Genomic DNA, 25,644 nt, shown 5'->3' with positions numbered 1-25,644 from the left:
GGGAATTCTAAGTAAGAGAAGATGGTTCTAGGCTTTCATGCTATGATCAGTGACATTCTGAATACAGTGATATTGCACATGCCAGAATTCAGAAAGCAATTTGTGTTGCCTGGTGAGTTTGCTGAACTGTGGCATCAGTTCTCCACTGGAGAATATTTTTTCCCCAAAGAATGACAAATGAGTATGAAAATAAACAGAGGGGTGTGAACACATTTGTTACACAGGACTTCTTTGAAACAAGAATTTTGCTTAACAATATAGTTTTAATGTAAACAGTTTTCCTTAAAATGGTAGGCTAATGCTTTTAATAAACAGAACTAAAATTGCAGTGCTATTTATTATATCCTAATTCTTTCTCCATATATACTGGGAATTATGCTTAAATTGAAGTCCCAGAAAAAAAAAATAACCGCAAAGACCCCCACTCATGGTTAAATGCTACCAAGTTATCCCCAACTTCATTGATCAGAAAGTGACTTTAACTCTGAATGACAGCTTTTTCATCGGTACCTCTTCCTCAGTTTTTTCCCCTTTATGTCAGGTTGGTGTTTGATAACCCTAAACCTGGAGGCAGTTTAGAGTCATCTACCTGAAAAACTTTTTTACTGATTTCAAAGTGAAGAGCAACACCTATTCCGGGGCATAGGGCTGATTCACCAAACGCAACCTTGACTAATGAAGAAACCTAATTATAAAACCAACAACCAACCAACCAAACAACAAAAACCCCAACTCACACCAAGAACGTCTCTGTTGTCAGGGACCCAGAAAAGAGGGAGCAGGGGCTGGCGGCTCCCAGGCTTCACTCTGGCGGGACAGCTGGACAACTCAGCCCACCTGGGAGGATGCTTTTGTTTACATCTCAGGTTGCCGCCCGACGATTGGTGGCTGGGCTGGAAGGGAGGGTCCGCAGGAAACGCGACACTGGGGATGCTGCCCCCTATCACATGATGGAAATTTCCACTCTTTGGAAAGGCGAAAAGAAAAGAAAGGAGGGTCTCTCAAACCACCCCTTTCCGATACTTCCCCTAGATCCCAATCGGCAGAGGTAGAAAAAGACACAGGTGAGTGATACTTTTCTGTTTTCTGCTAGGCTTAGAGACTTGTCAGTGTGCAAACTTGCGGCTGGTTGCCAGCCTGGATTGGTGTTTGTGCGCGCGTGTGTGCGTGCGCGCACAGGAACACGCACACGTGTGCAGTCTGGTCTCTCAACCGTCTGGGGTTTAGGTTAGGCATTGCGGCTCTTTGTGACTTGTTTGTTGATTGACCCTAATTCTTCTTATGATTTTCCAAAGGATCGCGCTTTGGGTGGGTTATTGCAGGCTAATGACCGGATTGACTAGAAATAAAGTAAACCAGGGCATATGAAGTTAAGGGGACTAATTGGAAAGTCTTGTGTGTGACTTCCTTTGCAAGAAAGGTGGCTGTGCCAAGGTAGCCCATTCCCAGGAGGGCTACCCCCGCCCCCGGCCCCAGATTCCCTTGGCACTTGGATTTCCAGTTAGGTGTCCCCCGGGACCGCCCTCCACAGCCGTGGCCCCGCCACCAGCCTAGCGCGAGTCAGCTTAGGATCAGGTTTGGCAAGTGCTACCCAAGTTGAGGGCCCATGTCCTCAGGGCGGGGACACTGGGTGCTGGACCTAAAATAGACCCACTGTCCCTGACAGCTGGGCTGCCTGGGCCCGGCCAGCACGGTTCCCCGTGTGGGGGGCTGCGGCCCTGGGAGTCCCCAGAGAGTCTCCTTCCGGAGAGGAGGAAGGCGAGAACTGTACTGGGTCTGGGGGCCGTGGCGGGGCGGTTGGAATACTGAGTCCGAAGTTTCGAGGGAGGCATCCAGCGCGGTGGGACTGGGAAGCTTGGGGCGCGCTGGAGAGAAGGCAGGGGAAGTGCAGAAACGCGGAGCGGGAAAGGCAAGTGGAGTTGAGGGGACGGAGAGAGGACATCGGAGCCCAAGGAGGAGGGAAGAAGGGGAGAAGGGGTAAGAGGCCAGAGTCGGAGCATGAGGTTGGAGGGAAATGGAGAAAAGAGAATGAAGGAAGGAAACCGAGAAGGGAGCCCGGACGCAGGGAGTCCCTGGGGGTGAGCTGAGAGTCTGGAGTGAGAAGAGGTGAGCGCGGGGACCAGCCAGGCGGGCGCTGGGAGCGGCGCAAGGAGTGGCTCTTCGCAGGCTGGGGCACGGGTGGGCGCTGCGCCCTGGCCGCGGGCTGAGGTGGAGGAGCCGGGGCCACAGAGCACGCCCCGGGGGGCTCCCAGCTCCTCTTAGTGATCCAGCAGAGAGTGGGGGAGTCCCCCGCCCGTGCCGTGTGCCCAGGGACAGCCCAGGAGATGAGCACTGGCCTTCAGACTTGGTTAGAGGAAAGGGATGAATTAAACTGGGAAGCCCGACCTGGGAGGCTTGGTCACTGGTGTGCCAGGGTGTGTACCGGGCAGTGAGGGGGCAGTAGTTGGGACCTTGAGAGGCTTGGTGAGGACCTGGAGCTCCCGAGCCCCGGTTCTAAGCTCAAGTGTTTAGATACCTGGACCTGGTTGCACCTGAGGACGGGGCGGCTCTTGATGTCAATTTCTCCAGACAGAAGTGCATCTCTACCTGTCTCAGGAGCATCTCAGAGCCCAAGAAAAGAGACGTAGGAGGAGCTGCGGCCCTGGAGGTGTAAGCGGACCCTCTCCGTGCGCAGGTCCTGCGGACACCTTTTCGCCCGGCCCCCTTCCCCCCTCCGCCCCAGGCTCCTGGACCTGCTTTCTTTGTTATGCACTTCAGAATGGTGCAGCTTCTCACCCTTTGGGGAAAGAGGGGAAGGAGGGGAAGGAGGGGAAGGAGGGAGACTTGTTGGCCTGTCTCCCAATTTCCTGGTTTCTTATATTCATATTTATTTGCTTCCAGGCAGCGCAGAGTCGTTAGGACTGAATTGTCTTATATTGTAAAAAGAACTTGCTACACCTAGATCACAATTTCCAGGACCTAGTTTGGGTTTGTTTGGTTATAGACTTTTATGGACCTTAACTTTTGGAAGAGGTGGGGTTGGGAAATTAGCCCCACTACAAACAACCCTCAAGAGTTATCGAGATTGGTGAACTCTCTCACATGGAACACAAGAAGTGTGCACGCACACGTGTGTGTAATATAGCTTCTCAAATGCTAACAAATGAATTTACAGAAAATCTATGGTCTGGGGAGAAGTTTGTAAGGGCAGAGAAACTGAAGAGAATGTGTGAACTTTCCAAATTATTGAATACCAGGTGTTCAGAGACAGAAGGCTTTTATTGGGCTGATTTTATCACAAAACGTTAAAAAGCAGGGAGATTGGTGTGAGGGGATAGATAATTTTCAAGGCTGCAGGGATAGATTAGCTCTTCTCCCAGAGAATGTAGTCTAGTCTGTTCTAGATTAATGAGAACAATGGCTCACACATATAGATAAATTATTACATTTCTTTTATCTTATTGTTTCTTTTATGTTAAATACTCATAACAACCTTATGATAGAGATTCTATTATTCTACTCAGTTCACAGAGCAAGACAGAGACAAATACAGTATGGGGAGCATAGAACCTCTTTGGAAGTTCTATGTGGTCATTGATTATTCTTAAATCTAAATGAATAATACTCTTTCACTTGGTACTTTATCAGGGCAGAACTGGACAGGACTTTTAGGGACCCAAAGCTGACCATTTGGCCTGTTACAGACTAATCCTATGCTAAGAAAGCCAAGACATGATCATATAACTATAGACTGAATTTTCACAGCCCCAGAGCTAGATTTTTTCAATAAGTGACATTTGAGAAATGCATAGTATGCCAAGGGTCATCTCTCAGTTTATCAAATGCTGAGGCCAAACATAATAAATATAGCCGTTGTGGACTTCTGTGTTAAATGTTTTTCTTCTTTCATGTCAATGTCACTGTTTATTTCCTCAGTGTTTTTCAGGTGTCGATTCCTCGTTCTTTTCCCTGCTCTTTTGTACTGACTTACTGATATTTTCTAACTATTTTTTAAAACTTAAGCCCTTCTTTGTTTTTTTTTTAAATTTTTTACATATCCAAAGCAATGATTTCTATTAAAAAACAAAGGTTTAATGGAGTCTATGACTACTTAGATATATTTGATATATATCAAAATAATATAATTTTTTAAAATGTGCTTCATGTACCACCTGAAGTCCTCTTGTAAGCCACTACTGCCCTGGTGACATCTTGTAGGAAGGGTAAGGGGCTCCCACAAAAGCAAGAAAAGGAGAACTCTCTAAGAGCCAGACGCTTAGCTAAGCCCTTTACAAATGTGAATCCCATTTAATCTTCACACAATCTCCACATTATAGGTGCTTGCTATCTCTATTTTACAGAGAAGGAAATTGAAGCCCATAGAAATTAAGGACAGAGCCAAGGGTCACCCAGCTAGTGAATGACAGTGCTGGCATCAAACTAAATCCCTTCTATGCCAGAATTCCTGCTTCCAATAAAGCCAGTAGAAAGTCAACTAGGAAAACAAAACCTTAAGGAGAAGAGCCTTACGAAGATGTTACCCAACAGAGTAGGATGAGCTCGTTGGGAGAAATGGAACTGCCAAATGTCTTTTGTGTGACTGCTGATCTTCCACTGGTTTTCCTTCTACTATTTTTGTAATGACCTAATTCCATTCATTCATTCCACAAACAATCACTGAGTATCATTATCTTCCAGGAACTCTGTTAGGGAGTTTCTTTTATCCCTGTTTCCCTAACACCTACTACAGTCCTGGGCAAATACTAGGTGCCCAAGCAATATTTGTTGAATAAATGAAGTAGACAGGGGGAGGAAAGAAGAAGCCAGCAAAAAGTCGCACCGTTGAGGGCCTTTTGAGGGCCAGGAAAAATTCAGATTTGAGCATAACACTGCTGAAACTGGCTTAGGAAAGGGGTCAGAAAACATGCAAGACTAGGGGCGCCTGGGTGGCACAGCGGTTAAGCGTCTGCCTTCGGCTCAGGGCGTGATCCCGGTGTTGTGGGATCGAGCCCCACATCAGGCTCCTCCGCTGGGAGCCTGCTTCTTCCTCTCCCACTCCCCCGCTTGTGTTCCCTCTCTCGCGGGCTGTCTCTATCTCTGTCGAATAAATAAATAAATAAATCTTTTAAAAAAAAGAAAAAGAAAACATACAAGACTAGGCGATGAAGCAGAAATAAAAGGAAGTGGGAGAGAATTCCCAACAGAGACTAACCTGAAGGGAGAAAGGAGAAAGTGGGAACCACTCTGGGAATTTAGCAGTTCAGTACCAGGAAGTGGAACTCACCAGGGAGGAGGTTGGGAGGGAGGTGTGGTTTGTGAGGTCCTTGCTCATCCTCTCTGAGAGGGTCCCAAAGCTCTGCCCCACCCTTGAATTTCAGAAGTGAACTGTGCTAACCAGGGACAAAATGACTGAATACAGGAATCAGCAACACTTTTATTATTTTATTCTTCTATTATGCTCCTATAATAGAGAACTATAGTTTTTGAGACTCCTTATATTGTTAGGGTTTTAAACACTGTGCTCAAATGAAAAGATTAGACTTTGTTGTCCTCTGTATGGGAAAATCAAATTATTTTTCTGGTTCTCAAGGGTATATTTTATTTTAACAAAGATACAATTTACACAATCACAAAAAATATTCCCAAACGCTCTTGTGTATTTTTCTGGTTGGGGAGGGGGAGTTGGAGAGGATTTCTCTCCTTATTTTAGTTTTTAGTGGCTTGATTTATTTTAGTGTGTTACAGAAGAGTCCGGAAGGAAAAATGTATTTAAAAAAAAACAGTGAGATAGGGCATGGAGTGACAGTAATGATATCAACCTCTTAGCTCCAAAGTAGAGGTTTACGCCAGTTAAGATTCTGGCTTTTGATAGCAGACTTGGAAAACTCAACTCCCAGGGTCTCTTGTTTCTTTAGGGATCTTTTACTCCAATCTTTCACCCCAGGCCCAGAGATCTACATGCCTTTTCATTTCCACGCTTGTAAAATACTCACAAGCTGTTATTTGGAAGGGAATTTAAAGGCTAACTGAAATCCACAAATAATCCAAAACCTAATTTCAGTTAATGCATTAAATCCTCCACTTTTTAGGCTTATATCCTTGGGCAAGTTTTTTAATCTTTTTGGTCCTCAATCTCTTCAGCTACAAAATTGAGATCATAATAGCACCTACCTCACGGGATTGTTATGAGGATTAAATGAGTTAACACTTGTAAAGTGCTTAGACTAATGCCTGACTCATAGCGAGCACTCCATGTGGGACAGCCATTACTGTTAATGGTAATACTCTACCACCCAAAGCATTATTTGAAATGTTAACAAATGTTTATACTAGATGTTCTTTGACAGTGTGTTTTCCTCTGTCATAACTAAAATGAAGGAAACAGAAGAGAGGAAATGAAAAAAGGGATAAATAATACTCACGCAGGACAGTCCAGCCCAGAATAACGTCATTCCCTGTATTATAAGATCGAAATGTTCCCTTATTTCCTGTTGGCTATTTGCCCCTCTCTCTCCTGATAACTCCAGTGTGTATCCATCATTAAAATGAACATCATCTCCAGTTCCCTTGTTTTCTCTCCTTTTTGCCTCTTTTGGTCACTCTTGTCTTCATGGTTCCTCACACAGTGCCTGGCACAAACAGATACTCATGCATGTTTGTGGAAGGAAGGAGGGAAGGAAGGAAGGAAGGAGGGAAGGAAGGAAGGAAGGAAGGGGAACTGCTTGTGTTTTTTACAATAGCATTTATTCTTCAGGGAAGCATGTTTTCACTGAACTATGAAAGCCCTGTGCAAGTGAATTGATGCATTACTGAAGGTCAATATAAACACTTTTTAATTAGATTGTTGATTCGGTGTGCATTGTTGCACACAGTGAAGCATGCAGGCTGGGGAATGGGGGCGTGCGGAGATGAATGCCTGTGCCGTCCTACAGTTGGGCTTCCTGGGTTCCGATCTTGGCTGCTTCCAATTCTGGCTCTCCCACTGTCTCCCTGAGCGACCCCGAGAGGGCTAGTTACTTTCCCTGACTGCTTCATCTATAAAATGAGGGAAACATTTTCTACTTCGTGAGGATTTTATGAGGGTAAAATAGAATTATGTATGGCACATGGTGAGCGCTAGGGGTGCTTTTTTAAACGGTTAACAGAAACCCTGGTTTTCCTATTAGATGTAATGCTAATACCTACCTTATAGAATTAATGTGAGGGTACTGCCTGGCACGTAACAAACCCTCAAAAATGCTCCTGTTCCGATGTCTAGTATTGCAACTCCTTACTTCTATTTCTCGCAGAGGAGTTGGGGCCCTGACTTGGCTTTTCCATTTTTCGGTCCATCGCGGGTCTTATTGATTCTGCCTTACGTTTCAGGGTAACTTCCTCCCCACCCACCCCGTGTTTGTCCTGTCATTTTGCCTTGCGTCATTCGCGCCTTTTCACACCGCATACTCCTCAGGACAAGGACTTTGCTCTTTGTTTTGGCATAATTTTATACCGCTGGGTACACTCACGGGACTATAAAAATGTTAAAAAAAATGTAATCCCCCAAGAGGCCACTTTGGCGGACAGCCGGTCGGGCGGTCGCTGTGTTTGCCCTGTTGGTCCTGGACGTGCGCGCTGTCCCGCACCAGCTCGGGCGGCGGCCGGGGGCTCCCGGGGGGCGCGCGTCCCGCTGCGCCGGCCGAGCGTGCGCGCTGCGCTGGGAGCACGACTGCGTCGCCGGGCCGGGAGGACCTCGGGCGGCCGCCGCCTGGGGACCCGAGCCGCTCACAAGTTTGCATGCTGACTTCGCTAGAGAAACCAGGCGAGTGAGTGAGATGAGCTCAGAAAGTGGAGGAAGGAATAGAAAAAGGAGGGGAGGGGGAGGGCAGCCCATTCTGCTTTAAGGAAGGTTTCCCGCATGCGACGCGGGGCTACACATGCTATGGTCTTATTTTCCGGAATTTCTCCAAATGCAAGAAATGCGGTCCATAGATGCAGAATGTTCTTATAAACTGTCTGATCCGACTGATGTTGATTGTTCAAGGGATCTAACTAAAAGCATTCATGTTTCCAACCCGACTGTTGTGAATGCCTGACAAGCAATCAAATGGTTCACAGCACTACATAAATGGAGCGATTTTATTACAGTCCTGAGAACACAGTTCATCCCTATATGATTCCTTTTTGGTTTCTGAAGCAATTTTTTAGAAAGAGCACACTTTTAAAAAAGTATCTGACACTTTTTTTGGCACGTGTCACTATGCTATATTTAACTATACTTTCTCTACAGAGGGGCCCATGCTATGGTGGACTTACACGTATTTAAACTTTTTATTTTGAAGTAATCATACAGTCACAGTAAGTTGTAAAGGTAACGCAGAGAGGCCCCATATACGTTTGACCCAGTTTCTTCCAATGGTTACATCCGAAGTAATTTTCGTACAAGATCAAAACCGGGAAATTGATGTTGGTACGGGATGTATGTACAAAATGTATGTATAGTTTTCATGTCATTTTATCACATGCATAGATTTGTGCAGCCACAACCACCACAACCGAGATACCGCACTTGCATCACTCGGAATTCTTCCTTGTGCGATTCCTTTACAGCCACACTGGCCTCTATCCCCGTTCCCCGGACAACGAGATGTTTTCCGTCTCTATATTTTAATTGTTCTGTGAATGTTACGTAAGCAGAATCATACTATCTGTGATCTTTTTGAGGTTGATTTTTTTTCACTCGGCATAACATTCTTGAGATCCGTTCAAGTTGTTGCATCAATAGGTGGGTCCTTTTTATTGCTGTGTAGTATTCCAGCTGCCTCACCATATGTAGTAGTGGGGTTTTTTTCTCGATTGATATATGTGTCTAGAACTTCAGTTGGATACCAAGCGTACTCAGTAAAAGTGTGAGGACAGAATTTGAATGTTTTCAACTTCAAAATGGCATTTGTGTACGATAGGGCAAACAGATGTGTAAACTGCATTTTAAACAGAGAACACTGGAGGAGTGGAAAGGAGAAAAGGAAGGTGGCAGAGAAAAGTATGTATTGAGACAGTTATGATCTAAAACCTGGCACTTTTTAAGATTTCCACACCAATAGGATAATCTACTCTGTGATTTTTATCTTTAGTTAGGACAACTCAGAGTTCTTGAAGCTGATATTAAAAATGCTTCTGCAGTAGGGAATTACCTGCCAGTCTGTGCTTATTCACATGGTTGATAACTCAGGGGCACGGTTGGAAATGACCATGAGTGGCTCTCCAGTTTAACACAGATCACCAGAGTCAAAATAGCATCTTTAGCCCCAGGGCAACTATCAAGGGTCCCGAGACTGTCAGTGTTCTACTCTTCTGGCCATTCGCCCCACCCACCAGTGGGAGAAGCATCTCCTAAATTTCACTTAGGTCAGGTTTTAAAAGGAGGATGTGACTCTTCACCTGAACACCCACAAGCAAGGGGAACCTGGACTCTCCAAAGACTGTAACGAGCTAAGGGAAATGCAACACTTCTGAATAGTACCTCGAAGAGTTCGGCTCAATCCCTCCCTTCAGCGAGTGCCTATTGGAGAGTTCTCGCCCCCACTCTGTCCTCCCCAGAGGACAGCACAAAATAGCCACTACTCTCTGAAAGTATAAATACCCCTTTGCGTTTTTAGAATTTCACACTTTGGGCTTTCAGAGACATATTATCAATTCACAAAACAACAGAACTCTCACTCTAGAGCCCTGACTAGATCCAAGTCAAACTGAAGGCATTGCACCAAGTCACCATTTTAATGATTGCTGTTACCAGAAAAATATTCTTTATTCCAAACCCTGTCAGTAGATGAAGGGTAGGGAGGGGATGCTGGTTGGAAAGCCTAAACAGATATAGAACTGTCATAACTGAAATCATTTGTAATTCCTTTTATGGACAAATCTGCTTTCCTGAATCTTTCAAAATGGAACAGAATCTTTGTACTGTCTGTGTAATTTATTTTATTTTGTGTAAATGTTAGACACCTCACATAGCTTTGCAGGCTGTTCTTGTGGACTATAACTCCTGTATGTGGGACCTAAGGTCCCACAGCATGTGGTAAGTCAGATAATGTGCCCTGCAACCTTGAGGGAGTGAACACCTTGCTTTAAGTCAGAAAACTGAACAAAAGGCTTGCTGAATTTTGTTTACCTCTCTTATAATATGCTATTTACTTATTTAACTAATGATGACAGTCATTCCAAGAATGTGATACGAAATGCAGACACAGGCTGTGGGTCCCAACATCACAGGCTTTGTGTTTTTCTTGAGGAGTGACTGGGGGGAGTTGTTTGTTTCTTTTCTCTTTTTTTAAACATTGTATTTGTTTTACTGGAGAGAGAGAGCCTGAGTCTTGGGCAGGGGCAGAGGGAAAGGAAGAAGCAGACTCCCTGCTGAGCGGGAAGCCCAATGCGAGGCTGGATCCCAGGATCCCCAGATCATGACCGGAGCCAAAGGCAGACGCTTAACTGACTGAGCCACACGGGTGCCCCTTAAACTTTTTCTTTAAAAAGAAAAAAGTAGAGCCTTTCTGAAAGAAAACTAAAATAGAAATGCTTCATGTTCTATATCAATGTAGACAAAAAACAAACAGCTGTACAATTACCTTCAAACAACTTTGTAATACTCTAGCAGTATCCGCACTTTGAAGGATGACACCAAATATAATGCTTCACATTATTCTTTATACCGGAATTCCACAAAGTTCAAACTCCTTAACCTGGCAGTCAGGGGCAGCCTTAGCCAGACTCTATGCCATCATCCTGTGTGAGCTGCAGTAGACCCTAGTTGTTTGGGTAATACTGGGGCCAAACTTCTGATCCCATTTCTCTTGCCTGGAACCACCCTCCTCTCTCTGGAGTCATACCATTCTTTCTCCATGAAACCTGTTCCATTTGCCCCAGCGCCCACGCTGAGCTCTCCAGCTCAGTGCCATATCTTGAAGACGGGGATCCTGTTATGAACAATGTCCAATGAAAAGTAGGTACCCAGTGGTGATGGACTAGCTGGGCTCTGCAGTTAGATGTGGGGCTGTGAGCCCTGGCTCACTCACCTGTTCACCAGCTTTGATCTTTGGCTAGATTACTCAGTCTTCTCGAGCATCGGTTGCCTCACTTGTAAAACGGGGCTAATAATATACCTACCCCAAAGGTGTGGGTGCTACTGATTCGATACATGTGATGTGCTTAGCATTGGGCTGTCATGAATATGATTATTACTAATGCGAACATAAAAAATGAAATTTCAGACTTTCCAAAAATTAACAGGCTTACGGTCTGAGTGGTGGATGTAGGTTAGAAAACTTGATTCTTCAGGCTTCTCTGTGTCTCTCAACCATAACTGCTGTCATAAGAAGGGACAGGGTCCCTCGATGCCTATCAACCAGGGAGACGATCTCTAATCCCACCCACTAAGATGGGACACAAACAGATTGAAGCAGAAAGATTCTTTCCTTCTTAGCTCTAACAAAAATATGTGTGGCTTGGCATGTATTTTATTTTTGGTAAGAAGTAATCAAACGATGAATACATTTCTATGAGGAAGGGAACAAAATCCTAGATATTGGCTTCAAAGAGTAATTAAAATAGTCTCATGATGAGTCATCTATCCTTGAAGCTATTAGAAATACAATATGTAGCCTTAGAGAAGTGAAAAGTTCAATAAATTAACTGGTGGTTTGATCTGCGTAATACCAAGTTAGTAGGCTTTCTGATATTCCCCTACAAATTGGTTGACGTTTCACTGAGGCATAGCTTCAGTCCAGTCAAGGGCATAACCATTAGTGCTCTCTTGCTTATACTGATGTCTAAACAAACCCTTTATGTGTTTTCAATTACAGATCTAAAAATTATGTGTTTAGACCATAGCATGCGATTACAAACACAATAGCAGTGCTTTAAATAAATTGCAAAATAGATTGGATTTGGGTTAGAGGGGCAGGAAGTCATGTATAGATTCTGATTTTATCCCGTTCCTGGGGCCATACCTTAAATAATTACTCTTTGTCAAGTGATTGGACCTCTATGTGTATAAGTATTTCAAAATAATAACCCCCCAACCTCGAAGATGTGCTCAAAAATTTGCTGAGGTACACATACATGCATGGATATTCATAAATTTCACAGACACAGAAGAGAAAAATTCTGCTCAAAAGTCTCATTTGTCTAGCTAAGGATTTAGAAAAACTCTGTTACATAATTAGAGAGGGCAGTGTTCTGGTTAAGAGGAAATTATACCTGCCATGCATTGTCAATTTGCAAAAAATTAGAATACGCAAGATCCATTTTAAAATCAGAATTTTATTGAATATGATTTAATGTTTTAGTGTGCCTTCGGCTTCCCCTATTGTTAAATTCATTTATCATGGCAAAACCCAAAAATGCTAGGTAATAGAAATTTCTGGTTGGTTGAAAGAATTTATAGTATCTTCCTTCTGCTTTCAAACTTTTGGGATGGATATCAAGAAAAATACATGTAGAAGTTCTAAACTAGGATACTTAAACCTTCTTAATATGGAAAATTTCTAATGTATTCCAGAGTTGCTTGTAGTGCAATTGTCTTCACAAAACTTCAACAACTACTGATACTTGTCTGTTATATTTCAACCATACCCATACCTTTCCTCCTGCTACCCTTACCACAACCATCACTACATTATTTCCAAGCAAATCCAAGTCATCGTATAATTTGATCCATACATCATTCAATATGTATCTCACAAAGATAAGTCTTTAAGAATAACCCAATTATCACACCTTAAATGAACAATTTTCTTAATATTATCAAATATCCAGGCAGTGTTCAAATATATCTGATTGTCTGAAATGGGGTTCACACATTCATTTGTTGATACGGATTCAAAGAGACTTAAGAAACATAAGTTCAATCAAGCCTCATCTCTCTTTTTCTCCCTTGCAATTTATTGGATGGTGAAACCAAGTCATTTATCCTATAAAATTTCCCATATTCTGAATTTTTCAAACTTTTCAAACTTTTTAAAAATTTTAAAACTTTTAAAATGTCATCCTCAAGCTTCAATAAGCTGCCTTCTTAAAATCTAACCCTTATAAAATTTCTTCTCTTTTAAAGAAAAATTACACCTTGTCATTTCTTTCCTGTTTCCTTGAGGATCTTCCAACCTACAGTTTGCTCAATTTTGTCCAAATATCCTTCCTTTTAATACCTATGATTTACCTCACACTTCTTCCTGATAGAACCTGGCTAACCTGGAATGCCCTTTGGTCAGGTTTCAAAATGTGTGCTGGCCTCCTCCCCTAGGTGCTTACTCAGCTTTCTCTAAATTGTCTCAAGACATCACCAGTAAACAGTACTTTGCTTTGATTTTCAAAATTGTGCCACATGACTATTTTTTAAAAAGTACTTTTTGATTAATGACATACACAAATATATTTACTAGGAAATTATATACTTGGGATTTGCTTTAAAATAATGAGGGAGGGGGAGGGGTGGTTCGGATGTAGTAAGATTGGCCATGGTCCATAATTGTTCAAGCTAAATAATGCATCCATGAGGTTTCACCATATTATATCTCCATTTGTATACATTTGAAATTTTCCATAATAAGAAATAGAAACCTAAGCTAAATAGTGAAATATTTCATTTTAGGGGCCGATATAACACCTTTGCTAAAGATCATCAGAAAATCGTGCCTAAGGAACAATGCGCTCACTTTTCCCATTCCATTCGTCTGGTTTGCCCAAAAACAAGTCAGTTTTAAAGTAAAATAAAATCATCATACAGATAATATTTAAATAAAAGGGGGTTTGGAATGATTGAAAATAGGACTCAGGTAGAGGTGCTCCATAGGTTTGTGATTCCTCTAAGCTGCCCTTCTTAAGATGCTGGCAGGATTCACAGACTTGCCCCTGTACTCTACTAACTGTGACACAAGGCTCCCAGAAGAGAAGTGACCCAAACTATTCGATTATCCCATAAGAAAAAGATTCTAGAATAGATTATGAAGGTTATTCTTACTAGCTGTCCCTGCTACTATGCCAGAAGAACGTGCAGGTCCTATCTCCCAAGGGGAAAGTCAAACAGACCTTTTCAGAGACCTATCAGCTTTTAACCTTAGTCTGATTTCTCTTTGTCTTGTTCAACTGTTGAAAAGATAAGAGCATTTAACACCTTATGCTTACATTAGCCATATATACTAGGGAATGCTTTTTAAAGGACATTCAGCCTTTATGAATAATTTTTTATTGTTTCATTAGTATCGTATTTAAATAATTTATAATGGTAATTTTTAACTGTAATCAGCCATGCAACTGCAAAACTCCTCGCACATATGGACCTGCTTCATGACATCTTTTCTAAAGTCAACATGAATTTAAGACCATGCAGTACATACAAAGTCCTAGTCAGTCCAGTTGAGGATAATTAAGGGGAAACGAGTAAGATCAGACGCTGAAAAGGGAGAGGAAAGAAAAGTGGGTGCATTGTAAGAAGAAATGCTTTTGTGTGAAGGTTTGGAACAACTAACTGGAACATCAGCTTGGGGTCAGGCCTGTTGGGTTCTCGCTTCAAGGGAAGGGAGCGCAAGCAGTTTGTGCCTTATGATGTAGTTTTCATGTCCCCGGTTTAAAACACCTGCTTTGAGAGACAGAGGAATAGGCTTGGGAAATATCTACTCATCTAGGCCTAGTAGGTTAATGAAGGCTTCTAGAAGTTTCTGCATCTCCAGCATCTGTGTTCATCCTGTTTCTGGGCCCACACTGGGAGATAGCAAGCAGGAGACAATGCCTCTAATCCATAAGATCAAAAAGGCATTAGACATTTTATTGGAATAAGGTCATACGCTAAAAATGTGCCCTGTTAGATGTATGTTTATATACAACAAAGCAGTATGAGTTTGAGGTTGTTGGAACTCTGGGAGAGACTCTAAAGACATTTTCATGAGCAAAAGGTGAGAAATCCAAGTTTAATTGTCTTTATTATTACCAATTTAAAATATGTAATAACATCATTGGTGATATTTTTACTTTTAGGAGTGTAAAAATATTTCACAGATTCACACAGGCTTGGCCCCAACCCCACAAACTGTATCTTCTCTGTAAGCTCTGTAGCTATTAAGTTACCCAACTTGGGATTCTCCTGTCACGGACTTTAAGAATTTGATCCTCTCAACTGGTGAGAGGTTATTCTATATGCAGATCCCCCAATTCCTCTGAGCTGTTACTTCCTACATAGTCACTTTTTAAGAAAACTTTAATCAGAATTGAAATAAAAACCAATTCATGCCCCTTTATAATTCTTTCAGTAAAGTGATTATGTATGTATATGTTTCTGAGTTTGTAGATTTGTAGACATTTTAAGTTTTGCAAAAAAAAAAATCAGAAAAACAATTCAAAAGCCCATGTGAGTACATTTTTATTACTCCTTTATTCTCCACCAAAATTAATTGAGAAAAATAAATTAGGGCAGTACACTTTTGAATAGGGAAAGTAAGGAAATAGTCAGGGATGATGGACTTCAAATTCCATGGGATTTGGTCACCAAATACCCTAACTGAGGCCACAGAATACCCAGTCATCTGCCCATCTGCCATATAAAGTATGCATAATATTCTCACAATAAAAAAGGAAGAAATGTTTTACCTTTGCTCCTTAGAAATTGGTATAGAATGTACGGGGTTCTTTTTGGATTCTTCAGGGTTCACTTTTAATAAATAGGCTTCAAACATATATAGAAAATACCAAAGTAAAAATAAGGCATATTTATATATCATGTTTTTAATAAAATGAGAGTCATTAACCCCTAACATTCTAACATTGCTAGCATCGTGTCTTCTCTGCCAGAGTCACTATTATGCACATCTAACATATTTTTGAATGTTCCTTTAATAAAAAAAAAAATTCTCCTTATCTTAGGAACACATATATGCTTTGTGTTGCAGTGGTTGCCATGGCAAGTCTGTATATTTTATTAAATACCAGACCAGAGTAAACAGACATTGCAGCAGACATAGGTTGTGCTGGAGGCATTGAGACTTTGTCAGCATTTCTGTTATAAATATCTATTTTTTCAGGGTTTCCTACATGTGAAATGTTAACTCCGTAGCAAGCTCACACAAGACAACGGATGCTAATGCCCAAGTGGCTGAATGTTTCAAGGGGCCCTAAAACAGGAAATAAAAGGAAGCCATTTCTCCTGGAGATCTGTGAATATTATAAATAACAAAAGTTTGGACACCATTCCTGAAATATTTACCAGTAGGCCTAGAAATTAAATTTGCCATTTGGTTTTCAGCCAAGAATACGGACTAAAATTTTTGAATTGTGGTTTGGTTGATATATGGTAGTTATTCTTCTAAATCGAAAATAATCTACTGCTCAAGAGTAGATTCTCATAGAAGCACCTGGGTGGCTCAGTTGGTTAAGTATTTGCCTTCAGCCCAGGTCAAGATCTCAGGGTCCTGGGATCGAGTCCCACATCGGGCTCTTGGCTCAGTGGGGAGTCTGCTTCTTCCTCTGCTGTTCCCCGCTGCTTGTTCTGTCTCTCCCTCTCTGTCAGATAAATAAATAAAATCTTAAAAAAAAAAAAGTAGGTTCTCATAAAAATTTTAAGTACCTAGGCTATTTTATGTGATTCACGGATTTAAAAATATACAACCAGCAACAACAATAAATAATATTTATTTAGCTCTTACTCTATCCCTGGCCCTATTTTAAGCTCTTTACATGTTATTATCTTGCTTGCAGAAAAGTAAATAAGAATACACATGCCTTCTTTAATAAGTTACTGTTCTGTGCAAAAATAAGGAAGGAAGGAACTAAAAAATAAAAAGAAGTCTTAATTTACCCATCTACTTAAGACATAAAGTAAAGACCATCTCCATAGGATTCATAGAGCTATCAAGAGCAAGATAGGCCCTCTAACTCCTAAGAGCCCGTCAAAAATTCTTTTCTGTCCAAATCTGGTCAATACAGGCATACTATCTTATGTATCAGTTGTGACAATTATTCTCAACTGATTTCAGTGACCACAACACTGAATAACTAATTGTGATAAGGTGAGATAACGGATGCTTTAAAAGAAAATCATTTCTTAAACATTTTAGGTGAAAACTCACATGCCACAAAGCCAGGTGATCTCATCTATTTCTGCTATTTTCTTACTAAAAATGAATCTGTTTATACACCTAAATATTCATCTTGGGTATAGCTAAACACTTATGATAATGTATATAATAAAAACTGAGTGCCTTTGTTTGCTGAAAGCCCAGGAAAAAGAATGAACAGAGCCCCCGGTTTTTCACTCCAGCTGGAATGACTTAGCTTATTGAGGTCATCATAAGGAGATTTCTCTAAGGCATTTGAAAATGTGTTTCATCTTTTTGCCACATATTTCTCAATCCTTGTATCAGTGTAATAAAAATAAGCTGTATTGGATAGTTAAGAAATATTTAAATAATGTTTCTTGTGATCCAAAACAGGACCAGAACACACCGAGTAAAATCCTAGGGAATCTTCCAGCAACTCACTGTGGCCTCATTTTCTCTCCTTTCACATTGCAGTTCTTGCTCCTTATTGTTTCTTTTCTTAATCTGGCTTTGGTAGTGACAGTGGGGCGTGGGAGTGATAGAAACATTGTTTACTTATCAATTGCCCCAGGAAAACCAGTCGATACATTGGAAAATTACTAACTCAGCGGAATAGCTGTGGTTATCCTACTACCAGATAGCGGGACTGATTTATTTATTTATTTTTTTAACTAAATTTACCTTATAAAATTTAAAGTGGGTTGTTGAGACCATGACACTTAGTAGTCTGGGTAGGTGCCAAGCCTAAAAATATCTAGATTTATGTAATAAATATACTTCAGTATTATTCCGTTTTGGAGGACAACAGGGACTTGTGCACATCAGCATACTCACACTCGTGTGAGAACAGCTCAGTATGTCAGCAATTGGAAGACCAACTGTTGAAAGGGGGAAGAGGTGGAAAGAAAATGAAATACTAGAGCGTATCACCAGCTTCCATCAGTGGTACACTCATTCACATTTATACCCATTCCACCTGATGGGTAAAAAAAACTGGCATGTTTCCTAAATAGTGTAAAAATACTTCATAAGAACGCTAAAGATTTTAATCAACGTTCTTTTTAATTTCTATAAAGTGTTCTGTTGGAAAACATCTGCATGTATGTTTCCTCATGTCTAAATCGCAAAGAATGAATTGAACTGGAACTAATAAAGGATTTGACAGCACAGTCTTTTAGACTTCAAATTGTAAGCAGTTGTATCCAAGTTAACCTTGAATTAATGAGAAGTACCATCTATGCATGCTTGTAAGATTTCTTTGTATGTAAGAGATGGAAAGATGGAAGTTAGGGGTTCTGTTTGATCAAGAAACTGCCTCAGAGAGCCAGTCATCCATTCATGTTGCCCTCTCATCCATGCACAGATTGATAATGATGAAAAGGGTCATGCGAGTGAATTAAGCGACAATGATTAAACCAAAACTAGGACTGGCCAAGTTGAGAATTAGTACTAATGCCCAGCAATCTCAAATCTTAGAGTGTAAGCAAAATGTAGGGCAGTTACTTTGGCATTTGGAAAATGTGTTCTTGGTATATCTTTGGGTCTTCGTGTTTTGTCAGTCTCACCAAAAAGAAAATAACCCAAAGCAAAGCCAAACCACCCCCACCCCGAAATCTACAAGTATATTTACATGTTTAAACACTGGCTCCAGGACAGGTTCAGGGATAAATATGTACCATGGTGATGTTCAGCTTCACAGGTTGGTTAATGTTAAACAAACACATTGCAAATTGTGTCTTCTTACGAGGTTGTTTTCTGAGATTCCATGGGTCAGGGTCAAAACCTGCCCGTTTTCTAGCTTTTCTACAGTGCAAATCGATAGTTTAACAAATGGAATAACGGTCTAATTAAACAGTGACAATACGCTTCCAAAGCAACTGTGCTGAAACTATTTCACAATCAATTTTGCTAATGTCATATCATCCTTCTAAATGAACAGCAAAAAAACCAAACCCCTCCCCAAAAAAAACCCCACATACACCTTTTACGTTTATAATGGTTAAATAAATCCATTATCTCAGTTACACCTCACAGTAACCTGGTATAATGGCTTTTGTTAGACTAGTTTTTTTTTTTTTAAAGATTTTATTTATTTATTCAACAGAGATAGAGACAGCCAGCGAGAGAGGGAACACAAGCAGGGGGAGTGAGAGAGGAAGAAGCAGGCTCATAGCGGAGGAGCCTGATGTAGGGCTCGATCCCATAACGCCAGGATCACGCCCTGAGCCGAAGGCAGACGCTTAACCGCTGCGCCACCCAGGCGCCCTGTTAGACTAGTTTTAAACAGAAAATTGAGTTCCAGAATATTTACATAACTTTACTTTTTCAAGAAAGATATATTCAGTAGGTACCATGCTAGGTTTTGAAGTTAGAGATAATCCTTAAAATATACAAATACTTGCATAACGTTTACAATGTGCCACTCTTCTAAGTTCCCTACAAATATTAACTTCATTATTCCTCAGAACAGCAGTGTGACGTGGGTACTATTATTACCTCCTTTTTGCAGATGAAGAGCCTGATGTGCAGAAAAGGCAAACAGCTTGCCCCAAGTCAGACAGTTAGTAAAGGAGGAATCGCATTTAAGTCTAGGCATTCGAGCCCCACAATCTATACTAGTTGACCTTGTGCTGTGCTGAATAAGGCGCAGCCTCTGCTCCCGAGGAATTCAAAGTCTAAAAGGACAGATGTGTAGACAAATGTGTCCATACAGCTTGTAGGATGTGCGGAGAGAGGATTAACTCTAACTTTTCTAAAGGCTCTCAGCTGGCAGGCAGCAGAACGAGAATCAGATTAGAATCAAGTGAATTTGAACTCCAGAGTCAATGTGTTCTCCATTTCATAGGGCAGGCCTGTATTTGATGAGAGTTCGGAACGGACAGTGAGAAAACAATGCACTTAGAGGAGCACAGCCTATGAACCAACGGATAAAGCCTGGGCCTCTTTGAATGGGAAGAGCCAAGCACTGTGGTTCCTAACAGATACAGATGTAACTAGATAGAGGCATGCAGATCTGCCTCCGATCCATGGAACATGGAATGCATGCACGCACGATCCATGTAACACACAACATATGGAGATGCCAGCAGAACTCTTAGGTATATCAAGTCAACTGTAAAGCTCCAGTTAGTCTAAGGCTCGTGGTCAATCAGAAAAAAACAGTCAGATGTTCTGCTCAAAAGTAAAAGGAAAGCCTAAAGACATGGAGACAGAAATGAGCATCGTTCTTGGCATAAAATAGTTGTTCAGTGATGACTGGCTGATTGGACTGACTGCTTGATTGACTTACTGAGAACAGGAAAAAGAAAAAAAAGACTACAGATGATGCATTCTCTGCTTAACCTTTTAACTTTGGTGAAAATTTTGATGAGAATTAGTTAAATTGAAACATGTAGAATCAGGATGTCAACACATCAATTTTATGTCTAACAGGTCTCTCCTGGACAACCATTTTGGTATTTCTTCGAGTACTATGTAAGTGTGGCTACCAACTACTGACATTTTTAAGCTTTATGGTCCTAGCAGTGGCCAAAGGAGCTCCACAGGAAGAAAAAAGTAACTATTTGGCCAGTTTGAACTATAGTTGTGCTTGTAAGTGTGTTCTTGGCACATAGTAGGTCCCCGATAAATGAATGGGTGAATTTCATTTGGTCCTTCCAATTGTCTTGTTATTATTCCAGGAATTACGCACTTTTTATAAATGAGAAAATGAAGACCCAGACAGTTTACCAACCTGTTGATACGGCTCATAGCTAGGAGGGAGGGAGTTAGAACTTGAACCCAAATCTCCAGAAAGTTTAGCCAATATCAAGTGTTAGCATAACAAAGGAACAAGAGCTCCTTTAGCCATTCAGATCCTTTGAGGGTCAGAAGCCTTCTAGATTAGAAGGGATGAATAGGGACAGTTCAAGACAAAAAAACTGAAGCTGCTTTCAGGCCTTCTCCAACTAATGTTTAAAGTCTTACGCAAGATTCAAAGAAAATGCCATCAGCCTTTTAAACTTATGAGCAGAAGCAAAATTGAGTTGATGTGATTGCCTTACACATGCAAATATCAGATCACCCATAATTAAGAAGTATCAGTCTTCAAGTTGTTACCTATCTCACTACACTAGACACTATAAAAAAGGAATTTGACTACAGATGCTTACAAATTAAGATATTAATATTACTGGATAAATTACTCATAATTTACTTAAGCATCAATCTTTACTTATATGTATTTTAAAATAATTAAGCTTAAATATATTGAACCTTAAATTCTAACTTTAAAAATAATCTTCAAATACCTAGGAAAGAATAGAAAGAATCAAGATTTCAATACTTAAAAATTCAATTCCCCTTAAGACTTGTAATTAGCTCCTTTCTCATGTGTTTTACACCATTTGAAGGAAAATACCCCACAAACCTAAACTTGTCTGTTCTTTGCTAAATTATACTACAGCAATCTGATGGTCCAGTCACAAAGCAGAGGCCCCAACGCACCTGAACACTCTCTCCAAGAATGTAATGCAGGCAAGAATTGCCCCTGGCTACCCTGGTGGCTTTTTTCCTGTTTGCAGTAATCTTTATTATCACAATTTCTAACACATTTTCTTCACGTCTGAGATTTTGACACTGCTTGGCTGCTCTTTTTTATGAGCTCGTTTGAAACAGAACAACAACAAATAGACATGGCACTCAATGCCCCCTATAATCCCGCCCTCCCCCCTACCCATCTCCCCACCTCTCCCATCACCTGCCTCAGCCTTCCAGGAATGGGGGCAGCCAGGAGCTGCTGCTTGCCTCCTTTGCCTTTGCTCCTGCTCTCCCCCAGCTGGGGGTCCACTCCCATCCCTCTGCTCCTGGCCAGCTCCTGTTTATTCTTTTAGTGGAACTCAGCTGTCCCCTCCAGGAAGTCTTGTCCGTCCCTTCAAATGGAGTTGGGTGTCACATTTTCCCACCCCTCAGTTCCCACCCGCTACCTTATAGTGTCAGGACCTACATAAGCAATGGATTCCCTTGCGAGAGCAGGGCTTCAGACAGTGGGTCTTCTTTTCTTACTGTCTCTCGTGTCTTAGCCCCTACCACAAAGTCTGTACGTGATGTTCAGTACTATTTATCGAGTGAATAAATGAAGATGACTCCTTACACTATAATAGAAATTGACTATCTCACAGCATTATAAAGAAAATATCGATGTCCATTTTTCTCAACGACACTTGAGATCTATTTCACCTTCTGGTGGGGAAAAAACAATCCCTCCTTTCAGAAGAAACTGGACATGTATAATTTTGTCTGGACTCTAAATAACTCATAAGTGCCCGTTCAGAATCAAAGATTTTTTAAGAGAGTTGATTGTTGCTGGTCAGGCACCCAAAATATTCTCACTAAAAATAGACATTCAGCTAGTGGCTAATATCCCGGATTGATTAACAGTTGTTGCAAAACCTAGGAGAGGAACTCTGTTTTTGTTGCTTTTGTTTTTAGTAAATGTTTACTGTTTCTCTCATAGGGAAAGTAATCCATAATTTTTAAAGGTTAGTTGCAAATATAGATGGGGGGGGGAAGATTACCCACATTTCCATAATCGGGAAATAACCACTTATTCATATTTTGATAGGTATAATTTCAGGCATTTTTCCTTTGCATGTTTATATATGTTATATGTCCATAATTTTAAAAACATAGGGATCATATTACTATTAGATTTTGTATCTTGCTTTTAAAACTTATGATTTTCCCATGCCCTTATTATTCCTTGAATATTCTTTGAATACATGATTGGTAATTATTGCTTTATATTCTGGGTAGGCAGCTCGCTCTAAAGGAACTAATGTGTATAGTATGACTAATGGTTTTACCATCTCACCATTGGCTCTGAGCAGAAGAAGGAACTACTGCAGGATTGGTCAATTGAAATAATTATTACAGTGTTGCTTGTTGCAACCTCATATATAAGTTCCAAAGAAAGGTTTTGGATGCACAGATCGAATCAGTGCCCTTAATAGAGATCTTCGTTAATTCAACGATTTATACAGTACCTGTTATAACCCAGGCAGAGGCTAAAATTAATCAAGGTAAACAAGCAAAAGAGATTGTTTACAACTAGTCTAAATTGGCTGTCTAGACATGCTCAAAGCCATCCCCAGACCTCCTAAACCATCTGACCCAAATCTGCTGCTGTCCTGCTAAGTAAGGTCAAGACATTTACTTTAACTGAGTGAATTTTCCTGTATTTAAGGAAAGTTTGATGCTACCAACTTTCCCCCAGCCCTCCAGGATTTATAAATCCTTACTCAAGCGACTCATAAAGTACAAAAATCAGGTCGCCTCGCTGTGCTGGGCACCGCTAACCCCTGTAGCAAAGGACCGTACATCAGTCTGCAGGTGCCCTGTGAAGAGCTCTGACCGCCACCACTCATCTCTAGAGTTGCCTACAGCCCAGCAGGAGAGATGAGCATTCCTGGCCGAAACCTGCCCCTCTCATTTACTGCACAGACCTGACTCAGGAAATCCTCTCTGTTCTCTAAGAGTAGTCCATTAAGAATTGTCACTGAGGGACACCTGGGTGGCTCAGTTGGTTAAGCGTCTGCCTTTGGCTCAGGTTATGATCCCAGGACCCTGGGATCGAGTCCTGCATCGGGCTCCTTGCTCAGTGGGGAGCCTGCTTCTCCCTCTGCCTGCCTCTCCCGCTGCTTGTGCTCTCTCTGTCTCCCTCTCTGACAAATAAATAAAATCTTTAAAAAAAAAAAAAGAAAAAAGAATTGTCACTGATGAAGTATAGAATTTGTTCTGCTAGAGAATTTGCTTTTATAGGAAAGGGATCGATGGGAATATGAAAGAGAGCAATTGAAATTAATGTGCTGTGTCCCCCAGAGAAAGTAATTTTTAAACCATCACCTGCTATTCATTAGAAAGGCAATCAGTTCAATCTACCGTTGTGTTAATACTGCATTCTGTACAAAGAACTTAAACAAGGTGATTAAGCTAAAGTGTCGTTATCATTATGGTTATACATGTCCTTCCCTCCCAGTGCTGTTTACTCAAGCAGGCATTGTAAAGGGTAGGAATCATTCTTTAGAACAAACTTTTAAAAGCTCTAATTTCACATTTAGAATTTTTGGTATATTAAGTTGTAATCAGCCATAAGCCTCATAGACCTTGTTATTCTTCTTTACCCTGATAGATCTGCTTAGGCAGAAGCCTGGAATGAACTTTTGATATGTTTTTCTCTGCATCATATCAATGTGGAATCAAGACATAAAATTGGACAAGAATTTGAGTTGCTTAAAAAGCAAATGGCAGGGAACAGAATATCAACGACATGAGCGGTCTTCTAACTAGGTTTTTTTTTTTTTTCTGTCTGCTAAGGCTAAAAGGAATTTTCTATTTAGATCTGTGGCAAAGTCAGTAAGTTTGTCAACCTGCACCAAACTTGTTTGCTAATTTTGCAATATAGTAGTTGACTATTCAAACATTTCCAAAATGCTCCATTGTATAACTGTAAATGTGCTTTTGGCTGGGTGGAAGAGAGGGGCATGCCATCAACCAAGCAATTTCCTCAGAATGCAGGGGTCATTGCATTTTTCTTGGCCAGAGAGGTTTTTAGAAAAGAAAAGCAAGGCCTCTCCCAGGAGCCTGGGCTGGGAAGCCCTTTGGGGCCTCATATTTGAGAGTGTCCCAAATTTAGGCTTTTTGAAGGTATCCTCAAATGAGGCTTTTGAAAGTCATTTGTATTGTATGTGCGTCTAGGTATTAATTTTTGAAATAGACATGTTGACAATGTACTACAATTTAGTAACCCTGTATTGGATTTAAGTAGATTTTAAAATATATTTGGAGCCTTAAAAAATGGAAGTGGCTCAGTCAGTCAAGCCTCCAACTCTTGATTTCTGCTCAGGTCGTGATCTCAGTGTTGTGAGATCGAGCCCCGCATTGGGCTCCGTGCCAGACCAGAAGTCTGCTTGAGATTCTCTCTCCCTCTGCCCCACTCTTCCCCCCCACTCCATGTGCATGAGCACTCTCTCTCTCTCTCAAATAAATAAATAAATCTTTCTTTTTTTTTTTAAAAGTAACTCTTCCTGGAAAATAAGTCATCACAAAAAGAATGTAGTATAGAAAAGTTAAAGAGAAAGAGAAGAAAAAGTAGGGGACCTAAAGAGAAATTGAAGTAGGAGCAAAAAAAAAGGAAGTGAATGCAGATACAGACACAATACAAAATTATTAAAAATTAGGTAATTCGGTTTCTTAGTCGTTACTGTTTCTACCCATCATCTTCCAGTTTGGCTGTAACCAGGTCCTATTTCCAAGTACTATTTTGTCCCATGACTAATATTAGAAATCTGGGTGCAGTCCCGATGAGAACAAGAGGTTATCTTTCCCAATGTCATAGCAAAATGCCATGATGGTCTGGCTAAGGCATTTTTTTTTTAATTGTTGATTCATTTTGACTTGATCCAGCTGGAACTTTCTCTTTGAGGACATCATTAAAAGTGGAAATTTTAAACAAGATGATCAATGATTTTAAAGATGAGCAAGAAAAATTTTAATTTAGTGCGCAGGTATGATCCAAATTTTGAGCCAACAGTTTTGTACTTTCAATAGATAACATATTGAGATATACACT

The 25,644-nt window shown here is 40.9% G+C and overlaps 1 protein-coding gene across 2 annotated transcripts in view; it reads left to right on the top strand.

The window, feature by feature from the left end:
• The first annotated feature begins 959 nt into the window (after positions 1-959).
• Positions 960-25,644, top strand: part of SLC38A4 (solute carrier family 38 member 4) — a 68,407-nt gene continuing 43,722 nt past the window's right edge. Inside the window, exon 1 of one of the 2 annotated variants that reach the window (XM_019802805.2) lies at positions 960-1,064. The gene's annotated coding sequence lies outside the window, so the exon portion shown is untranslated. Of the gene's footprint in view, positions 1,065-7,510; positions 7,782-25,644 lie in introns of those variants that run through there. The other variant, XM_019802804.2, reaches the window with a different exon arrangement.

This window comes from Ailuropoda melanoleuca, chromosome 16 (genome assembly GCF_002007445.2).
Source record: "Ailuropoda melanoleuca isolate Jingjing chromosome 16, ASM200744v2, whole genome shotgun sequence".
Classification (NCBI taxonomy): Eukaryota; Metazoa; Chordata; class Mammalia; order Carnivora; family Ursidae; genus Ailuropoda; species Ailuropoda melanoleuca.
This window is presented reverse-complemented; position numbering and strand designations above follow the sequence as displayed.